Source organism: Hyla sarda, chromosome 11 (genome assembly GCF_029499605.1).
Source record: "Hyla sarda isolate aHylSar1 chromosome 11, aHylSar1.hap1, whole genome shotgun sequence".
Taxonomy (NCBI): domain Eukaryota; kingdom Metazoa; phylum Chordata; class Amphibia; order Anura; family Hylidae; genus Hyla; species Hyla sarda.
The window spans coordinates 97106080-97126933 of NC_079199.1; the positions used below are offsets into that span (position 1 = coordinate 97106080).

A 20854-nucleotide genomic window follows, 5' to 3' on the forward strand; every position below is an offset into this window, starting at 1 on the left:
CTATACTCTAGTGACTCTCACCAATAATGTATATAAACTGATGTAACTGCTCTCTAAGTCATGATCACTATACTCTAGTGACTCTCACCAATAATGTATATAAACTGATGTAACTGCTCTCCAAGTCCTGATCACTATACTCTAGTGCAGTGTTTCCCAACCAGGGTGCCTCCAGGTGTTGCAAAACTACAACTCCCAGCATGCCCGGACACATGCTGGGAATCGTAGTTTTGCAATATCTGGAGGCACCCTGGTTGGGAAACACTGCTCTAGTGACTCTCACCAGTTATGTATATACAGTGATGTCACTGGTCTCCATGTCCTGGTGCTCTGGTGTGTGGTACTGATCACTATACTCTAGTAACACTCACCAGTAATGTCTATACAGTGATATCACTTCTTTGTATGTCCTGGTGATGCTGTGTGTAGTGATCACTATACTCTAGTGACTCTAACCAGTAATGTATATGCATCGTGATATCATTTTCCTCTACATCCTGGTGATCTGGTGTGTAGTACTGATCCCTATACTTTTGTGACCTCTCACGTGTAAAGTATATACAGCAATATCACAGTCCTTTATGTCCTGGTGATCTGGTGTGTAGTACTGATCATTATTTTTTTATTTTTTATTTTTTTAAGAGCCGAGGCAAGTTCTCTCTATCACCCAAAGTGCAAGAAAAAGTGCAAACGTGTCACACACAAAAAACGTGCACAAAGGATGCGGTCTGTCGCTAAGCCCTTCTCCAACAGGAGAGAGGCCCCCCAACAAACCTACCCTTCACCTCCGGACCAAAAGGCACCTGCAAGGATCCAGGTTCGATGCCCCTTTTCGCCGAAGCTACTAAGGGGCCGCAAATGCACCTGGCTTCAACCTAGGCGTTAACTAGGGTATCAGCCAAGGAGCCGTATACTGCCCAAGATGCCCAGGGGTTGCAGGGAGGTGAGGAACCGAATGGCCATACACACCTCCCCTAGACCACCAGGAGGGGCACCGAGAAGGGCTACCACATCCTGACAATCCTGTGTGCAAACAAAACACGAAACGTGGCACAGTGACATACAAAAATAATAAATAAGTGCATATATACTGCCCGGTCATCTGGCCGGATCTATAAAAATTTCCCTGATCCTAGCCAGAAGGCCGGGATACCAATGTGCCAAAGGTGAAGAGTATGGTGCAGTGCGTTCACTCAGTGAGCTATAACACCCATTGAGTTTCGGCACCTCAGGGTCACCACTCCCGGAGGCACAGACGTACCTCGGGTCTACACCCCCCAACCTCATGGCGAGACCTGGAGGAAACAGGTCACATCGGGGCAGCCGTCAAGCTAATTCCTCAGAACCAGCCCCAGAATGCCCTGGTTTTGCCCCCTACCATGCAGCACCCATCCCCCCCAGCTCCACACCGGCGTCGCCTGCCAGTCGCCTACAGGCGTAGTACTGATCATTATACTCTAGTGACTCTCACCAATAATGTATATACAGTGCTGTCACGGCTCCCTATGTCCTGGTGACCCAGTGTATGAGGGTATGTTCGCACTACGGACTATGAACGGAATCTCTGCTTGCAGAATTCCACGAGCGGAGATTCCATTCTGGCGTCGGCCGCCGCAATACTTCGGCACTGCGCCATCACCATTGACGGCTATGCAGTGTTCGCGGACTTCCGCGCAAATGTTGAACATGTTCTTTCTTTGCGCGGAACAATTTCAGCGGCGGAATCGTTCCGCAGTGTGAACGGGTCTCGCAGAAACCCATTCACACTGATGTTTATGTTCACAGCACGTAATTCCGCGGGAATTACGTAGTGTGAACATACCCAATTACTGATCACTACACTGTAGGTGACCTCAATGCTTTCACTACCTCAATGCTAAAGATCCGTCGTGCAGTACCGATCCCTTTCGCACGTACGCGCGCGCCCACATCCTTCCCATAGTGGTCGCCTCCGTCTGGCCACGCTTATCGCCCTACAAAAACAACAAGATTTGATCGGCAGCTCAAAGGACAAAGGATTAAACTAATATTCTAGAGGAACCCAATCCGTCAACTTCAGACTGAAACCAAAACCTTAAGAACTCTTCCAGCAGAGCGGAGGAATGTTCTTAAGAAAGAACTGATTCATAGCTTGGACTATATTTTTCCAGTCAGCCATTATATACGGCGGAGCCGCCTGGAACCTCCGGCCTCGCTGCCACCACAGACATCACTTTCATTCTTCTCCATCCCCCCCCCCCCCCTCCCCAAAAAATCTGGAATTTTACATCGATATCCCCCCCTGTCCTCCATCCGGAGAATGGGTTTTCTCAGACTTACACCTCGGAAAGTTTATTTTCATACTGAAGTCAGTGAAGAAGAAAATATCGTTTATTTTTCTTGGAGAGAAGTTTGGGAGAGAAAAAAAAAAAACGAAAACGGGCACTTTGAATTTCTTGCCATGTTGGATGAAAATTGAATATCCACCCCGCCAAAAAAATAATTGAAACAGCCCCGGAGAAGTTTTGGCAAAGAGCTGCCTCAGCCAATATAAAAGACAGATGTCTGGAAGCGTCTCCTTCTGTGGAAGCTTCACCAGGACAGCAAGCACCAGCGAGACCAAGGAGGGAAGACTTTCTTTAAAGGGGTACTCCAGCACTTAGACATCTTATCCCCTACCCAAATGATAGGGGATAAGATGCCTGATCGCTGGGGTCTCGCCGCTGGGGACCCCCGTGATCTTGCACACAGCACCCCAGTTAAAATCAGTCTGATTACTGCGACCACGGGGCCCCTCAATGCAAGCCTATGGGAGGGGGCGTGACAGCTTTCACGCCCCCTCCCATAGGCTTGCATTGAGGTTCGTAGCGTGATGTCAAACGGGGGCGGAGGCGGTAATCAGACCCGGAGCGAACATGCTCCGGGGACTGATTTTAACTGGGGTGCTGCGTGCAAGATCACTGGGTTCCCCAGCGGCGGGACCCCCGTGATCAGGCATCTTATCCCCTATCCTTTGGATAGGGGATAAGATGCCTAAGCGCTGAAGTACCCCTTAAAAGGGGTACTCCGCCCCTAGAGATCTTATCCCCTACCCAAAGGATAGGGGATAAGAGGTCTGATCGCGGTGGTCCCGCTGCTGGGACCCCTGCAATCTCTGTGCAGCACCCGACGTTCGTGACGCCACGGCCACGCCCCTCGGGACATCACGTCACGCCTCCTCAATGCAAATCTATGGGAGGGGCCGTGACGACAGTCACGCCCCCTCCCATAGACTTGCATTGAGGGGACGTGAGGTCACAAGGGGACGTGGCTATGAAGTCACAACCCCCACCGCCCGCTCCAAGCGTTCGGAACAAGTTGTGCAGAACGCTAGGGCAGCGGAGTACCCCTTTAAATAAGTTTCTAAGTAAGACAATCCCAGTCTATATGCCCTCATGGACGCCATACTGGGGGTCTCCACAGACAACACCCTTATAGGTGTTTCCCCAACCTCCAGCTGGTGCAAAACTACAAGTCCCAGCAAGAAACACTGCCTCAGACTCTCAATATAAACTCAATCTCCAAGATTAAATGGGCACTGTCTGAATGAAAAACTTTTTATATGTTGTACATCTTGGCAAAACATTAACCTTTCTAATAGACTTAATAAAAAAATGTTATCTCCTTTTTTATAGAAATCATGGATTCTAAAAAAGACCACTAGGGGTCCCCGTACTATCCAGAACATAATCCTGTCGGGCTGCAGCATTATCTTTGTCCCAGTTGAAACACAGGCAGGGACAAAGTCCAGGAAGTGAGGGCGGGACTAGCACTCCTCTGTGCTCACTCCTGTCCTATCAGACTGCAGCATGAAAACAGAGAGGAGGGGGTTACAGAGCAGCCTGCATAGTAGAATTATTGTATGAATTTACTGCAGATTTCATATGTATTGTTCTGGAATTTTTGGTGAGATTTGTGTGGGAAATTAAGTTTTGCAACATTGGGAGGGCCCATTTTTGGGGGGAGATTTGTGTGGAATCTGCCTGCGAATCCAAAGTTTGTGGATCCTAAAAAAAAATAAAAAAAACACAAAAAATCTAAAAGGAGGGGGTGGGATCAAGGTTAACAGTAGTTGTCCATAAACTTTACCAACCAAGGAGGCTATAAAATGTAACCATTTTTGGGGCACCTAGAATAGTTGCCATTTCCATAAAGACAGAGGTACATACCCAATGGCGGCCTACATGGCTAGAACAGTGGTCTCAAATTGTGGCACTCCGGATGTTGCTAAACTTCAACTCCCAGCATGCTCGGACAGTTTAAAGCCTGTCTGCCTTCTCCAGAGGATCCATACTGTTCCTGAAAGGTAAATCAAGGCTTCCCTTTTATCTTGTTTCTTATCAGTAGTCTCAAACTGTGGCCCTACAGATGTTGCAAAACTTCAACTCCCAGCATGCCCGGACAGCCTACGGCTGTCCGGGCGTGCAGGGAGTTGAAGTTTTGCAACATACGGAGGGCCACGGTTTGAGACCACTGCCTTAAAATCTTGCACGTAAACGCCGCGAGCTGCAAACCTTGGGAATGGCGCCAGTTCATGGTGTCCTGAAGGACGGAACACGAAGGGAAAAGCTGATCAGACCTTGAGGAGGATTGGAAGACGTCCAGTGTCCAGATTAGAGCCCCATCTGTGGAGGGTCCGGGTGTGAGGGCACTAGGTCAGGGCCAGATAACAGGTAGACACAGGACTATGTCACCGCCAAGTTAGATTTAAGACTTTTTGATTTTCTTCTTCCGTATTTAAACACAATTGTAGTGTGATGCAGGTCATGTGTCCCTGGGCAGACAGTTCCATCATTATCTCAATTTATAGCCGCGCCGTCACCAATCCAATAGCCCCGCCCTCAGTGACATCATGGCATCCTGTGTGACTTGTCACATTTTATAGCCGCACTTTAAGTGACATCATATCCTCAGGGAGATCAGTATTTTTCTGCCTTGCACAAATGAAATCACATGAATGTCTAATTCCATAGCCACACCTTCAGTGACATCGTAACGTATAATGTAACCATGGCCCTGTCTACAATGACATCATCCAATCTGATGGAACCATGGCCCTGTCTACAATGACATCATCCAATCCAATGGAACCATAGCCCTGCCCTCAGTGACATCATCCAATCCGATGAAACCATAGCCCTGTCTACAATGACATAATCCAATCCGATAAAACCATAGTCCTGTCTACAATGACATCATCCAATCCGATGAAACCATGGCCCTGTCTACAATGACATCATCCAATCTGATGGAACCATGGCCCTGTCTACAATGACATCATCCAATCCAATGGAACCATAGCCCTGCCCTCAGTGACATCATCCAATCCGATGAAACCATAGCCCTGTCTACAATGACATCATCCAATCCGATGAAACCATAGCCCTGTCTACAATGACATCATCCAATCCGATGGAACCATGGCCCTGTCTACAATGACATCATCCAATCCGAGGAAACCATGGTCCTGTCTACAATGACATCAATCCGAGGAAACCATGGTCCTGTCTACAATGACATCATCCAATCCGAGGAAACCATGGTCCTGTCTACAATGACATCATCCAATCCGATGGAACCATAGCCCTGCCCTCAGTAACATCATAACATATAATGTAACCATAACCTTGTCCTCAGTGACATCATAGCATCTAATGTGACCACAGATTAGTCCTAGGTGACATCATAACATCTAATGTGACCACAGCCCTGTCCACAATGACATCATCCCATCCAATGAAACCATAGCCCTGTTCTTGCTGACATCATAACATTTGATGTAACCAAAGTCCTATCCTCAGTGATTTCATTACATCTGCTGTAACCACAGCTTAGTCCTTGATGACATCATTACATCTGCTGTAACCATAGCCCTGTCCTCTGTGACATCATAACATCAAATGTAACCGCAGCTTAGTCCTCAATGACATCATAGCATGCAATGTAACTAAAGTCCTGTCCTTAGTGACATCATATCATCCAGTATAACCATAGTCCTGTCCTCAGGACTATAGTTACATTAGATCTTATGATGTCACTGAGTACAGGGCTATTCTTAGATTTTATGATGTCACTGAGAACAAGATTATGGTTACATTAAATGCTATGATGTCACTAATGGCAGGGCTATGGTTTCATCGGATGGGATGATGTCATTGTACACAGGGCTATGGTTACAGTAGATGTTATGATGTTACTGAGGACAGGGCTATGGTTTCATTAGATGTTATGATGTCACTGAGGACAGGATTATGGTTACATTAGATGTTATGATGTTACTGAGGACAGGATTATGGTTACATTAGATGTTATGATGTCACTGAGGACAGGATTATGGTTACATTAGATGTTATGATGTTACTGAGGACAGGATTATGGTTACATTAGATGTTATGATGTCACTGAGGACAGGACTTTGGTTACATTAGATGTTATGATGTCACTGAGGACAGGACTTTGGTTACATTAGATGTTATGATATCACTGAGGACAGGACTTTGGTTACATTAGATGTTATGATGTCACTGAGGACAGGACTATGGTTACATTATTAGATGATATGATGTCACTGAGGACAGGACTATGATTACATTACATGTTATGATGTCACTGAGGACAGGACTATGATTACATTACATGTTATGATGTCACTGAGGACAGGACTATGGTTACATTAGATGTTATGATGTCACTGAGGACAGGACTATGGTTACATTAGATGTTATGATGTCACTGAGGACAGGACTATGGTTACATTAGATGTTATGATGTCACTGAGGACAGGACTATGGTTACATTAGATGATATGATGTCACTGAGGACAGGACTATGGTTACATTAGATGATATGTCACTGACGACAGGACTATGGTTACATTACATGTTATGATGTCACTGAGGACAGGACTGTGGTTATACTGGATGATATGATGTCACTAAGGACAGGACTATAGTTACATTAGAGCTTATGATGTCACTGTCCTCTGTGACTTTATAACATCCAATGTAACCAAAGTCCTGTCCTCAGTGAAATCATAACATGTAATGTAATCATAGCCCTGTCTTCAGTGACATCATAAGATCTAATGTAACCAAAGTCCTGTCCTCAGTGACATCATAACATCTAATGTAATTATAGTCCTGTCCTTAGTAACATCATAACATCTAATGTAACCATAGTCCTGTCCTCAGTGACATCATAACATCTAATGTAACCATAGTCCTGTCCTCAGTGACATCATAACATCTAATGTAATTATAGTCCTGTCCTTAGTGACATCATAACATCTAATGTAACCATAGCCCTATCCTCAGTGACATCATAACATCTAATGTAACCATAATCCTGTCCTCAGTGACATCATAACATCTAATGTAACCATAATCCTGTCCTCAGTGACATCATATCATCTAATGTAACCATAGTCCTGTCCTCAGTGACATCATAACATCTAATGTAACCATAATCCTGTCATCAGTGATATCATAACATCTAATGTAACCATAGTCCTGTCCTTGCTGACATCATAACATGTAATGTAATCATAGCCCTGTCCTCAGTGACATCATAACATCTAATGTAACCATAATCCTGTCCTCAGTGACATCATAACATGTAATGTAATCATAGCCCTGTCCTCAGTGACATCATAACATCTAATGTAACCATAATCCTTTCCTCAGTGACATCATAAAATCTAAGAATAGTCCTGTCCCCAGTGACATCATACAATCTAATGTAACCACAGCTTAGTCCGCGATGACATCATCGCATGCAATGTGACCATAATCCTTTCCTTAGTGACATCATATCATCCGGTATAAATATAGTCCTCAGCGACATCATAATTTCCAATCTGACCTGTCACATTTTGTCTGTTTCTGTGACATCACGCCCCAAATGACCTTTGACCTTTTTCACAGAGTGACATCACAATCTAATGCTACGTGTCACTCTACCTAAGGTGACATATAAAAGATAGAGGCCCAGATTTATCAAACTGTGTGAGAGAAAAAGTGGAGGGATTTTTCCACAGCGACCAATCACAGCTCAGCTTTCACTTTACCTCAGCTTGTTAGCTGCGCTGTGATTGGTTGCTGTGGAAAAATCCCTCCACTTTTTCTCTTACACAGTTTGATAAATCTGGGCCAGAGTATTCAGCCTAAATAGGCGCAAAAAGGGAGAACACGGGGTTAAGAGTATAAAATCGCGTTGGTCGCTCGTACAGACATTTTATGCGCGATGACGTCATACGTGATGACTACATAATGGGTGGGACACATGGAAATACAGAGACAACATAGTGTAGACTGGGGATTGTTACCATGGAGATCCAGTGCCCCCCCCCCCCCCTTAAAAAGTCCTAGAAGTGTTGATGGTGTCACGGAAGGTATGAGATCATAGTACCTAGGGGCCACTACCTGTTGCAAAACTACAACTCCCAGCATGCCCGGACAGCCTTCGGCTGTCCGGGCATGCTGGGAGTTGTAGTTTTGCAACAGCTGGAGGCACCCTGGTTGGGAAGCACTGATGTAGTCAGTGGTAGACTATGGCAATCCATTAAAGGGGTACTCTGGTGGAAATCAACTGGTGCCACAAATTTGTAAATTACTTCTATTAAAAAAAAATCTTTACCCTTCCAGTACTTATTAGCAGCTGTATGCTACAGAGGAAATTCTTTTCTTTTAGAATTTCTTTTCTGTCTTGTCCACAGTGCTCTCTGCTGACACCTCTGTCCGTATCATGAACTGTCCAGAGTAGGAGAGGTTTTCTATGGGGATTTGCTCTTACTCTGGACAGTTCCTGACATGGACAGAGGTGTCAGTAGAGAGCACTGTGGTCAGGCACAAAGGAAATTCAAAAAGTAAAGAATTTCTTCCGTAGCATACAGCTGCTAATAAGTACTGAAAGGGTAAAGATTTTTTAATAGAAGTCATTTACAAATCTGTGTAGCTTTCTGGCACCAGTTCATTTAAAAAAAAATAAGTTTTCCACCGGAGTACCCCTTTAAAGTGAATGGGCCCAACATGGGTACGCCACAGTATGTGTCGGCATATCTCTTTTCCGCACAGACATACTGCACCTTTCAAACCTGAGCCCGGCCTTACACAGGACTGCAGGTAACACCTACTTCATTGTGAATAATCAATCAAAGGGGTTACATAGGACTGCAGGTAACATCTACTTCATTGTGAATAATCAATCAAAGGGGTTACATAGGACTGCAGGTAACATCTACTTCATTGTGAATAATCAATCAAAGGGGTTACATAGGACTGCAGGTAGCATCTACTTCATTGTGAATAATCAATCAAAGGGGTTACATAGGACTGCAGGCAACACCTAATACAGGCAACACCTTGCATTTCGACCATGGTGTTACATAGGACTGACTCTTCCTAATGTAAACTCCTAGTGTTATCTGCTGTTGTTACATAGGACTGACTCTATACAATATTAACTCCTAGTGTTATCTGCTGTGTTACATAGGACTGACTCTACACAATGTTAACTTCTAGTGTTATCTGCTGTGTTACATAGGACTGACTCTACACAATGTTAACTCCTAGTGTTATCTGCTGTGTTACATAGGACTGACTCTACACAATATTAACTTCTAGTGTTACCTGCGGTGTTACATAGGACTGACTATCTAATGTTAACTCCTAGTGTTATCTGCTGTGTTACATAGGACTGACTCTATCTAATGTTAACTCATAGTTTTATCTGCTGTGTTACATGGGACTGACTCTACACAATATTAACTCCTAGTGGTACCTGCGGTGTTACATAGGACTGACTCTATCTAATGTTAACTCCTAGTGTTATCTGCTGTGTTACATAGGACTGACTCTACACAATGTTAACTTCTAGTGTTATCTGCGGTGTTACATAGGACTGACTCTACACAATGTTAACTTCTAGTGTTATCTGCTGTGTTACATAGGACTGACTCTACACAATGTTAACTTCTAGTGTTATCTGCGGTGTTACATAGGACTGACTCTACACAATATTAACTCTCAGTGTTACCTGCAGTGTTACATAGGACTGACTCTACACAATATTGACTCCTAGTGGTATCTGTGGTGTTACATAGGACTGACTCGACCTAATGTAAACTCCTAGTGTTATCTGCTGTGTTACATAGGACTGACTCCACCTAATGTTAACTCCTAGTGTTACTTGCTGTGTTACATAGGACTGACTCTACTTAATGTTTAACTCCTAATGTTATCTGCGGTGTTACATAGGACTGACTATACCTAATGTTAACTCCTAATTTTATCTGCGTTGTTACATAGGACTAACTCTTAACTAAAGTTAAACCCTAGTGTTATCTGTGGTGTTACATAGGACTGACTCTATACAATGTTAACTCCTTGTGTTACCTGCAGTGTCGCACAGGACTGCATGTAACATCTACTCGATCACCTGCACTTAACAGTGCTATCACTGCATGTTACATAGGACTGCACAAAAAAAATGAGGCAGCCACAGAGTTAAATGACAAACTCAGCTCTGCTACAAGTTTCCAACAACACATCCCACAAGTTCTCTCACTAATCCCATTCTGAACAAGGTAAAAATCACACAAGGGATTCAAAAAACTGTTAACCTGTTAATTCAACTACAAATTAATAGAGCTAAGAAGCCTAAAAGTTCTTATATCAAGTGCGCAATGGTGGGAAAATAAACAATATCAAACTGTAGAAAATAAGGTAAAAATATACAGTATAATAAAAAATATATAAAATGTTTTATACAAATATAATAAAAAAAAATGTTCAAAAATGCGTATTATTGGGCTGAATGTGGTAACTGCAGGGATAATATGAACACAAAAAGTTGCAGTTTGGACATTTCGGTGGAGATGCCCGGCCCAGGTGGGTGAGGACAGGTGCGCCATGCCGGGGCCACGCGTTTCATTCCCTATTAGTCCCATACCTGTTCTACCAAGTTACCCCCCCCCAGCGGTCACATGGTGCAGGTGGCATTTAAAGCGGCCCCCCCCCCAGCCTTATAACAAGGGTCTGCCATCATACCACAAGGCGTAGACAGGAGATCTGCTTTGTACTGGATCTGACACTTTAGGCCGTTGCTAGACCCATAAAGCAGGATTTGACTGTGAACCTATCTATTCTTCGTCAAGTGTTGTTGTTTTTTTGTTTTTTTTTTCAATTCCGCAGCCGCTGATATTACAAGGGGGGGAGAGAGTGGAGGGCGGACCCCACACCCGTCACCCCGAGGCTATAAAAATCCCCGTGGAGACAAAGTGAGGCCTCGGGATCTGGATTGAGCCCTGACTGGAATAGTTTTATTGTAGCACGGTGGGAATAAAGGCCTTTACCACACAATGTGAGACATTGTTACCATTATGATTCCACATCGCTGCCATCGGCGGCCGCTTATCCCTACGCCGAGTGCCCCCCCTCCTCCTCCTTTACCCCCAGGATTACCCCACTGATGGATAGGCACTAAATGTCACAGGGCGTAAAGGGAATAATTGGCATTTTATTGGGCCGTCCAGTCTACGAGGTGATCCTGCCCCTCACATCCATTGTCTGTGTGGAAAGGAAGAGATAATATGGATAACAGTCCTTTGTCCCTACCGAAGGACCCTAATCCCAGACAACACCCCGTTATCGCCCCCTCCGTCTCCATGACCTTGAGTCGCACCCCCCCATTAGATCGTAAGCTTTCCTGACCACTGTCACTTATTCCACTCAATCGTACGGGGGATAAACATAAATCCCAATCCGAGAGGGGACGTCAGAATACCTATGAAAGTGCCCAATATACTATATAAAAGTCTTTGTTGTCCCCCACCCCCCCTGCATCTTGAGAGTTGGATGAATATTCAGTGATATGGGGCATGATATGTCAACCTGGAGGTAATATATAGATAAAGAGAGTTGAGGGTGACGACAGCTGCACCCCCCCCCCCCCCCCCCCACCAATGTTTTATGGGGTGACTGTAGTCAATAAGACGCAAACACTACAAAAACATACAAAGCAAAATCCCAATTATACAAAGGAACAGCGCCACCGGGCTGGGTACTATGGGGCCAATAAAGCCAATGGCAAGTAGAAATGCCAGGGACGTCTCTCTCCTGCCACACACAAAGCAGGTGCCACAAAGACAACCATGACCAGAAGCAAAGGGAGGGGGGGGGTGGAATACAACAAAAAGGGAGAGAAAAAAATATCTAATTAACGGGATCAAACAAAAGATCAACAAGTCTCCCACTTGGCAACATCTGACGGTGACAGGCGAAGCCTCCGAGTGCCCGGCATGGGCTACAGGAGGGATGGACACAATGCATTGGGGTATGGCAGGCTTACCTGGCGGAGCAGGGCCCATGGATGTCCCGGAATATAAGCATGGATAAGAAGGGGTGGTGTGTAGGTCCTGGTGGCCGGACCACCTAGCACACCGTCGTGGGCTCGATAAGCTGTCAGAGGGCATGAAGCTCGACCACCCCGGTGCCTCTCCTAGAATCAGATCCACCCTCTACCTGTTGCCAACGTGCAAAGGGATCCTTCTGCTGCAACGCAAGGCTGTGCCACATTAGTTGCAACGCTATTAGGGAGGTAGGAGGCTGGCAGGGACCTCCCGCCTCATCCAGTAAGGTTGCACATGTTTGAGGTGGCACCCCAATAAATGCCAGATCTGCTGTCAATATCTCCAGGGACAATGGATGGTGCATGTACCTGTGACTGGCGCCAATTGTGTCTAGTCCCAGAGGGGACAGGTGAGGGGGATCATGCAGGGCAGAGAAGCTTGCACTCCGCTCTCCAAGCTCCTGTGTCTTAATTCCCCCCCTTCTCTCCTCCTTTCTATTCCTGCCTGAACTCCCTGCCAGCCTGCAACTTGCAAACATAATAGTAGGTGTGCCCCATGATGCTGGAGCCCACCCACTCTTTCAATCAAGCGCCCATTGTTTCCACAGCAACAACCAATGAAGCTCCAGACTGCCAGAACAGCCCTGCCGCTCTCTACCCATCACAGGCCCAGCAGCTGCAGCCAATGAGCCGGGATCAAGGGTGCACAATGGGAAATGTAGTCCTTGGCGCAGGCTGGAGGCCATAGCTGCTGAGTTGTCTCCTCCCAATGGCGGCTCTGTGTACTGCACCTCTCATCACCACACCTAAGATTTTTTAACCTTATAAATGCAAAAAAATTCCCTCCTCTACTAAAATAATAATGAATAAAAAAAATAAAAAAATAAATAAAATACAGTAAATGCAAAAAATTCCCTCCTCTACTAAAATAATAATAATTAATTTAAAAAAAAAATCAAATACAGTAAATGGAAAAAAATTCCCTCCTCTACTAAAATAATAATAATAATTTTTTTTTTAAAAATCAAATACAGTAAATGCAAAAAATTCCCTCCTCTACTAAAATAATAATAATTAATAAAAAAAATCAAATACAGTAAAAGCAAAAAAATTCCCTCCTCTACTAAAATAATAATAATTAATAAAAAAAATCAAATACAGTAAAAGCAAAAAAATTCCCTCCTCTACTAAAATTATAATAAAAAAAAAATCAAATACAGTAAATGCAAAAAATTCCCTCCTCTACTAAAATAATAATAATTAATAAAAAAAATAAATCAAATACAGTAAATGCAAAAAATTCCCTCCTCTACTAAAATAATAATAATTAATTTAAAAAAAAATCAAATACAGTAAATGCAAAAAAATTCCCTCCTCTACTAAAATTATAATAATTAATAAAAAAAATACAGTAAATGCAAAAACTTCCCTCCTCTACTAAAATAATAATAATTAATAAAAAAAAAAAATCAAATACAGTAAATGGAAAAAAATTCCCTCCTCTACTAAAATAATAATTAATAAAAAATAAAAAAATAAAATACAGTAAATGCAAAAAATTACCTCCTCTACTAAAATTATAATAATTAATACAAAAATACAGTAAATGCAAAAACTTCCCTCCTCTACTAAAATAATAATAATTAATAAAAAAAAAAAAATCAAATACAGTAAATGGAAAAAAATTCCCTCCTCTACTAAAATAATAATTAATAAAAAATAAAAAAATAAAATACAGTAAATGCAAAAAATTACCTCCTCTACTAAAATAATAATAATAAAAAAAAAACATCAAATACAGTAAATGCAAAAAATTCCCTCCTTTCTTAAATTAAAAATAATTAAAAAAAAAAAATCTAATACAGTAAATGCAAAAAATTCCCTCCTGTACTAAAATAATAATAATTAATTAAAAAAAAAGAAAAAAAAATTCAAATACAGTGCTCCCTCAAGTTACAATATTAATTGGTTCCAGGACGACCATTGTATGTTGAAACCATCGTATGTTGAGACCAGAACTCTATGGAAACCTGGTAATTGGTTCTGAAGCCACCAAAATGTCACCCAAAAAATAGGAAAAAGTGAGGATTAAAGATAAATAAGTAGAAAACTAATACAGATAAAGCAAATCCTTACATATAAAAGTAATAAAGATCTGCTGGGAGCTGTAATCACTGTCTGTCAGTGTTTCCCAAGAAGGGAGCCTCCCGCTGTTGCAAAACTACAACTCCCAGCATGCCCGGACAGCCAAAGGCTGTCCGGGCATGCTGGGAGTTGTAGTTTTGCAACAGCTGGGGGCACTCTGCTTGGGAAACACTGGTCTAGGTAGAGGACAGGAGCTTCTTTGGGGTCCTGTACAATACACAGTGTTCCAAAATGTAACATGGAGCCGCCCCCACCTGGTGTCCAAAGGAGCAGCTAACCCTGGTACAGGTAAAGTGTACAGAACATGTAATACCTCCCTGTACTGTAGGGGGCGCTACCAGACACCAGTAAGTGCATACACTTCAGTAATACAGGTAAAGAGTACAGAACATGTAATACCTCCCTGTACTGTAGGGAGCGCTACCAGACACCAGTCAATGCATACACTTCAGTAATACAGATAAAGAGTACAGAACATGTAATACCTCCCTGTACTGTAGGGGGCACTACCAGACACCAGTCAGTGCATACACTTCAGTAATACAGGTAAAGAGTACAGAACATGTAATACCTCCCTGTACTGTAGGGGGCGCTACCAGACACCAGTCAGTGCATACACTTCAGTAATACAGGTAAAGAGTACAGAACATGTAATACCTCCCTGTACTGTAGGGGGCGCTACCAGACACCAGTCAGTGCATACACTTCAGTAATACAGGTAAAGAGTACAGAACATGTAATACCTCCCTGTACTGTAGGGGGCACTACCAGACACCAGTCAGTGCATACACTTCAGTAATACAGGTAAAGAGTACAGAACATGTAATACCTCCCTGTACTGTAGGGGGCGCTACCAGACACCAGTCAGTGCATACACTTCAGTAATACAGGTAAAGAGTACAGAACATGTAATACCTCCCTGTACTGTAGGGGGCGCTACCAGACACCAGTCAGTGCATACACTTCAGTAATACAGGTAAAGAGTACAGAACATGTAATACCACCCTGTACTGTAGGGGGCGCTACCAGACACCAGTCAGTGCATGCACTTTAGGAATACAGAGGTTTTACCAGTGAATGTCCATTCTGATTGGTCGGTTCTTCCAGACATTGACACGTTTCGCAGATTCCATAGCATTGTATGTTGAGTCTAGTTTCATGTTACAATGGTCCAGAAAAGATCATGGTATGTTGAAACTATTGTATGTTGAGGCCATTGTAAGTTGAGGGATCACTGTATTGGGAACAAACAGCCGGCTATAGACGATAAGATTTTCCCATGAGTAGAGGATTTCCCATTATCCAAAAACTACAAATAGGAACAGACACGTCATTGCGTTCCCCACTGTAAAATATTTGGGGTTGTAGTACAAATCTGTAGGGGGGGGGGGGATATCTGCATTGTGCTGAATGGGGCAATTTTTATTGCAGCAGCGACCGGAAGCGGCTCTGATCAATGTGACTATTGGTGGACTGACAGATTTCCATCGGTGGGGGGGGGGTAGGAAAATATTGGAAAAAGAGGCGACATTATCATTTTGCAGTTTATTTGTTTTTCAAAGAAAAAAAATAAAAAGGAGAAGGAGAAGAAAAAAAATCACAAAGTCAAACTTATTATTTATTATTAATTATAATAATATCAATAAACATTAAAACTTTGAATTTCGGTTGAAATTATTCGTTTGAGTTTCTAAATTTAATTTGTTTGAATTTGTTTGGGAGTAGAATAAAAAAAAAAATCACAAAATCAGATGTATTATTATTATTAATCTTATTAATACTAATAATTATGTTAGAACTTTGTCTGAATTTTTTTTTCTTAAATAGCACCCCTAACAGCCTTGGCTGTGAACCTTTAGGCTAAATTTCCACTTTTGATTTTCCAAAAATGCCCCAAAAAACGCGGTGGCCTGATGTCAGCTGAAAGTCAATAAGAAAGGCGCTTTCTCCCTCATCTTTGGCATTTTTCTGGAGTAGTTTTCTAAAATCGAAGCATGTTGAGACTATGGTGTTTTTTGGAACAAAATCTCGGCGTTTCTCTCCCATAGAAGACCATGGGAGCAAAAAACAAAACAAAAACAAACGCTGTGTGGGTTTAAAGGGGTTATCCATGAAAAAACTTTTTTTATATATATCAATTGGCACCAGAAAGTTAAACAGATTTGTAAATTACTTCTATTATAAAATCTTTCAGTACATATGAGCTGCTGAAGTTGAGTTGTTCTTTTCTGTCTAAGTGCTCTCTGATGACACCTGTCTTGGGAACCGCCCAGTTTAGAAGCAAATCCCCATAGCAAACCTCTTCTACTCTGTGCAGTTCCCGAGACAAGCAGAGATGTCAGCAGAGAGCACTGTTGCCAGACAGAAAACAACAACTCAACTTCAGCAGCTGATAATTGTTGAAAGGATTAAGATTTTTTTTAATAGAAGTAATTTACAAATCTGTTTAACTTTCTGGCACCAGTTGATTTGAAAAAAAATGTTTTCCAGCGGAGTACCCCTTTAAGATTGGGCGGTCCAGGAAAGATGGCGGCCACCTTGGTTTACTCCATAGCCTGGAGGATACCCCAAAAAACACAGGGACTATTTTTGGCATATTCTGGATTGACAGCAAAGCAGCGGTCTCCGAATTGTGGACCTCCAGATATTGCAAAACTACAACACCCAGCATGCCCGGACAGCCAACGGCTGTCCGGGCATGCTGGGAGTTGTAGTTTTGCAACATCTGGAGGTCCACAGTTTGGAGACCACTGACATAGACCACTGACATAGGAAAATGAGACAACAATATGGATTCCTACCACCAAAGACTTCGTTTTTTTTAAGTTTTTTGTTTTTTTCCTGCTAATATTACAAAATGATTGTGTAATTAAATTATTATATATTTTTTTGGAGCGTTCACTGATGTCCTTTCCGGGGTTGCTGTACATGTGGCCCCTGCTGGGCCCATTCTGGAGGGGGTCGGTAATTCCAGTAATAACATACTGAACCCTTAGCTGGCGATTCCTTTGTCCCTCCTGATCCTGTGTTTATTTTCACCTCCGGACGCCGCTCATTTGAAACAATGTCCAGATATTTCCAGCCTGCGACCAGATCAGCAATGCACGGAGGGTCAGTCACAGACTACGTGTATCATCCATTTCTGAACCCTCTTTAAAGGGGTACTCCGGTGGAAAATTATTTTTGCCTGGTCCTTTATCAAATACCCTACAAGTAAACATTTGAGTTAAAAGGGTTTATCCAGGAAAAAAACTTTTTTTTTTTTTATATATCAACTGGCTCCAGAAAGTTAAACAGATTTGTAAATTACTTCTATTAAAAAATCTTAATCCTTTCAATAATTATCAGCTGCTGAAGTTGAGTTGTTCTTTTCTGTCGGCCAACAGCGCTCTCTGCTGACATCTCTGCTTGTCTCGGGAACTGCACAGAGTAGAAGAGGTTTGCTATGGGGATTTGCTTCTAAACTGGGCGGTGCCCGAGACAGGTGTCATCAGAGAGCACTTAGACAGAAAAGAACAACTCAACTTCAGAAGCTCATAAGTACTGAAAGGATTAAGATTTTTTTTAATAGAAGCAATTTACAAATCTGTTTAACTTTCTGGAGCCAGTTGATATATATAAAACAAAAAGTTTTTTCCTGGATAACCCCTTTAAAGGGGTATTCCAGTGAAAAGCAATTATTTTCATATCAACAGAAGCTCATAAGTACTGAAAGGATTAAGATTTTTTAATAGAAGTAATTTTAAATCTGTTTAACTTTCTGGAGCCAGTTGATTATATATTATATATATATAGCAACAGGAGAATACAGCAGCACACTGCTAGCACAAAGATATAGATGAAACATGAGTATATAGATAAAACATGAAGAGCTATACAGCTGTAATACAATAAATGAAGATATGAAACTATGAAAATATGAGGTATTTAGCTTGCAAATTTGGTGCCCGTCCCAAATTTGGGTCCGTCCCAGAATGAGGTCACCTTACCGTGGTGGGTCGGTCCACGCTATTTGGCGCCAAATTTGCAAGCTAAGTACCTCATATTTTCATAGTTTCATATCTACATTTATTGCATTACAGCTGTATACCTCTTCATGTTCTATCTATATACTCATGTTTTATCTATATACTCATGTTTCATCTACATCTTTGTGCTAGCAGTGTGCTGCTGTATTTTCCTGTTGCTGTATATTTAGCCCAGCAGCCTGCACCTGCAAGACAGCTTTTTACAATAGTTTGGATCAATAGTGCTGGCCAATTTATCCTTTGGTTATATATACATATATATTATATATATATATATATTAAAAAAAAAAGTTTTTTCCTGGAAAACCCCTTTAAAAAAAACTCTAGTTTATAAATGAACTGGTGCCAGAAAGTAAAACAGATTTTTAAATGACTTCTATTTAAAAATCTTAATCCTTCCAGTACTTAGCTGCTGTAAGCTCCAGAGGAAGTTGTGTAGTTCTTTCCTGTCTTACCACAGTGCTCTCTGATGACACCTCTGTCCATGTCAGGAACTGTCCAAAGCAGGAGAAAATCCCCATAGCAAACCTCTCTGGACAGTTCCTGACATGGACAGAGGTGTCAGCAGAGAGCACTGTGGCCAGACAGAAAAGAAATTCCAAAACAAAAACAAAAAAAAATTCCTGTGGAGCATACAGCAGCTGATAAGCACTGGAAGAATTAAGATTTTTAAATAGAAGTCATTTACAAATCTGTTTAACTATCTGGCATCAGTTGATTTAAAAAAATAATAATAATAATCCCCCGGAGTACCCCTTTAAAGAGGGTTCAGAAAGGGATGATACACGTAGTCAGTGACTGACGTAATCTGTGGGGCGCAGAGCCTGATCCTCTGTGCATTGCTGATCTGGCCCCAGGCCGGAAATATCTGCCCTCTTTTATATATATCTGCCCTCTATAAGTGCCCTCTATTCAGGGTTAGTATAAAGCCGACCATAGATCGCCCCCTTATGGTGATAAAAGGCAGAAGAACCAAATGGAGCACCGCTGCCTCCAGTAAACTGTGAGAGGCCCATAGCCCCTTCTCCAGATGGTGTCACCCCCTGGGGTGAATACACATAAGGCACATTCGCTGCAGATTTTGCCTTCAAATTTGCGCAGGTAAAATCCACAGCGGAGTACAGTCACAGCAATGTTGACGAATTGTTGTGGATTTTCACCGTGAATTTCACAAAAAAATTCCACAGTGAATCCACATCCACATGTATTTTGCTGTGGATTAGAAGTGCAAATCCCTGGTGGAAAAAAAATCTACTGCATGTAGACTTCTTTTGGCTAACCGTTAGACTCTTAGGCTATGTTCACACGGCATCATTTCCGGGCGGAATTCCACAGGAGTCCCATTGATTTTAATGGGATTCTGCTGCACTGTTCACATGGTGGAATTTCCCAATTCCGGCATCCGCAGAAAAAATAGTCATGTCTATTCTTTCTGCGGATTTCACTTGGAACTGCATTGCCGGCTATGAACCAGCACATTTACGAGCGGTCCTAGAGCCCGTCGGAACATTTGTTTTCCGGGTGGATATGATATTCCGCACTGAATCGGCCACATGAACAAGGCCTCTGATTGAAAAGTTGAGAGATACTGTTGCTGCAGAATCCCATTGTTATTGCCGCACCGTGCACACTGCAGAATTGCTGCGGTGGAAACATCTGCCACAGAATTGCCGATTCCGGACTCCACAGAAAGAATTGACTGGAAGTTGGAGTTTTGCAACAGCTGGAGGCACCCTGGTGGGGAAACGCTGCCACTATTATTGGTATAGTTGTGTAATGTATGGGCAGAAATGTCCCTTTTTTCCCCTTACTGACAGATCCCTGGCTTTACATGGCTGCTTATCTGTATTTATGGTTAAAATAGTGAGATCCTTAAGTGGCACAGCGGCTAATGCACCATAATCCTGGCAGCGTCTGACGACAGGGCAGCGTCCAGTCATGTGACAACGCATGCCTCTTACAATCGGATTAGGAATTCTAAGAAGTGACAAACTTCATCCTTCCTGCGATGACTCATATCCCGAGAAAATATCTTCCTAAAAATAGGGAAGACCGGGAAACCCCATCCGGGGATCTCTCCTGTCGACTTAATGGCATCACCCGCTAATGCGAACAAACACCATCTGGTGCCAATAATGTACATAAAACACATAGAAAAGAGGGGACACCATGGCTAACATCAAAAGGGGTTACATTTTGTTTGCTCTTTTCTATAATCACACTCTTTGCATTCTAAAAATGCAGATCCTCTGGAGCAGGGAGCCCTGCATAGGACTGAGACCCTCTCTTCAATGTCCCCATAGGAGGCCCATGCATTG

The 20854-nt window shown here is 42.7% G+C and overlaps 1 protein-coding gene and 1 long non-coding RNA gene across 7 annotated transcripts in view; one reads left to right on the forward strand and one right to left on the reverse strand.

Moving 5' to 3' along the window:
* The window catches only part of LOC130295599 (uncharacterized), a 205758-nt gene extending 203501 nt beyond the window's left edge, over positions 1 to 2257 (forward strand). Inside the window, exon 5 of the long non-coding RNA XR_008848928.1 lies at positions 643 to 2257. This is a non-coding gene — a long non-coding RNA (uncharacterized LOC130295599). The remainder of the gene's footprint in view (positions 1 to 642) is intronic.
* IGSF9 (immunoglobulin superfamily member 9) overlaps positions 1 to 13067 on the reverse strand; it is a 111823-nt gene extending 98756 nt beyond the window's left edge. For 2 of the 6 annotated variants that reach the window (XM_056546454.1, XM_056546447.1), the window contains exon 1: positions 12364 to 13066. The gene's annotated coding sequence lies outside the window, so the exon portion shown is untranslated. Of the gene's footprint in view, positions 1 to 4187; positions 4318 to 4532; positions 5128 to 12363 lie in introns of those variants that run through there. The other 4 variants (XM_056546448.1, XM_056546453.1, XM_056546450.1 and 1 more) reach the window with 4 other exon arrangements.
* Between the last annotated feature and the right edge of the window lie 7787 nt (positions 13068 to 20854).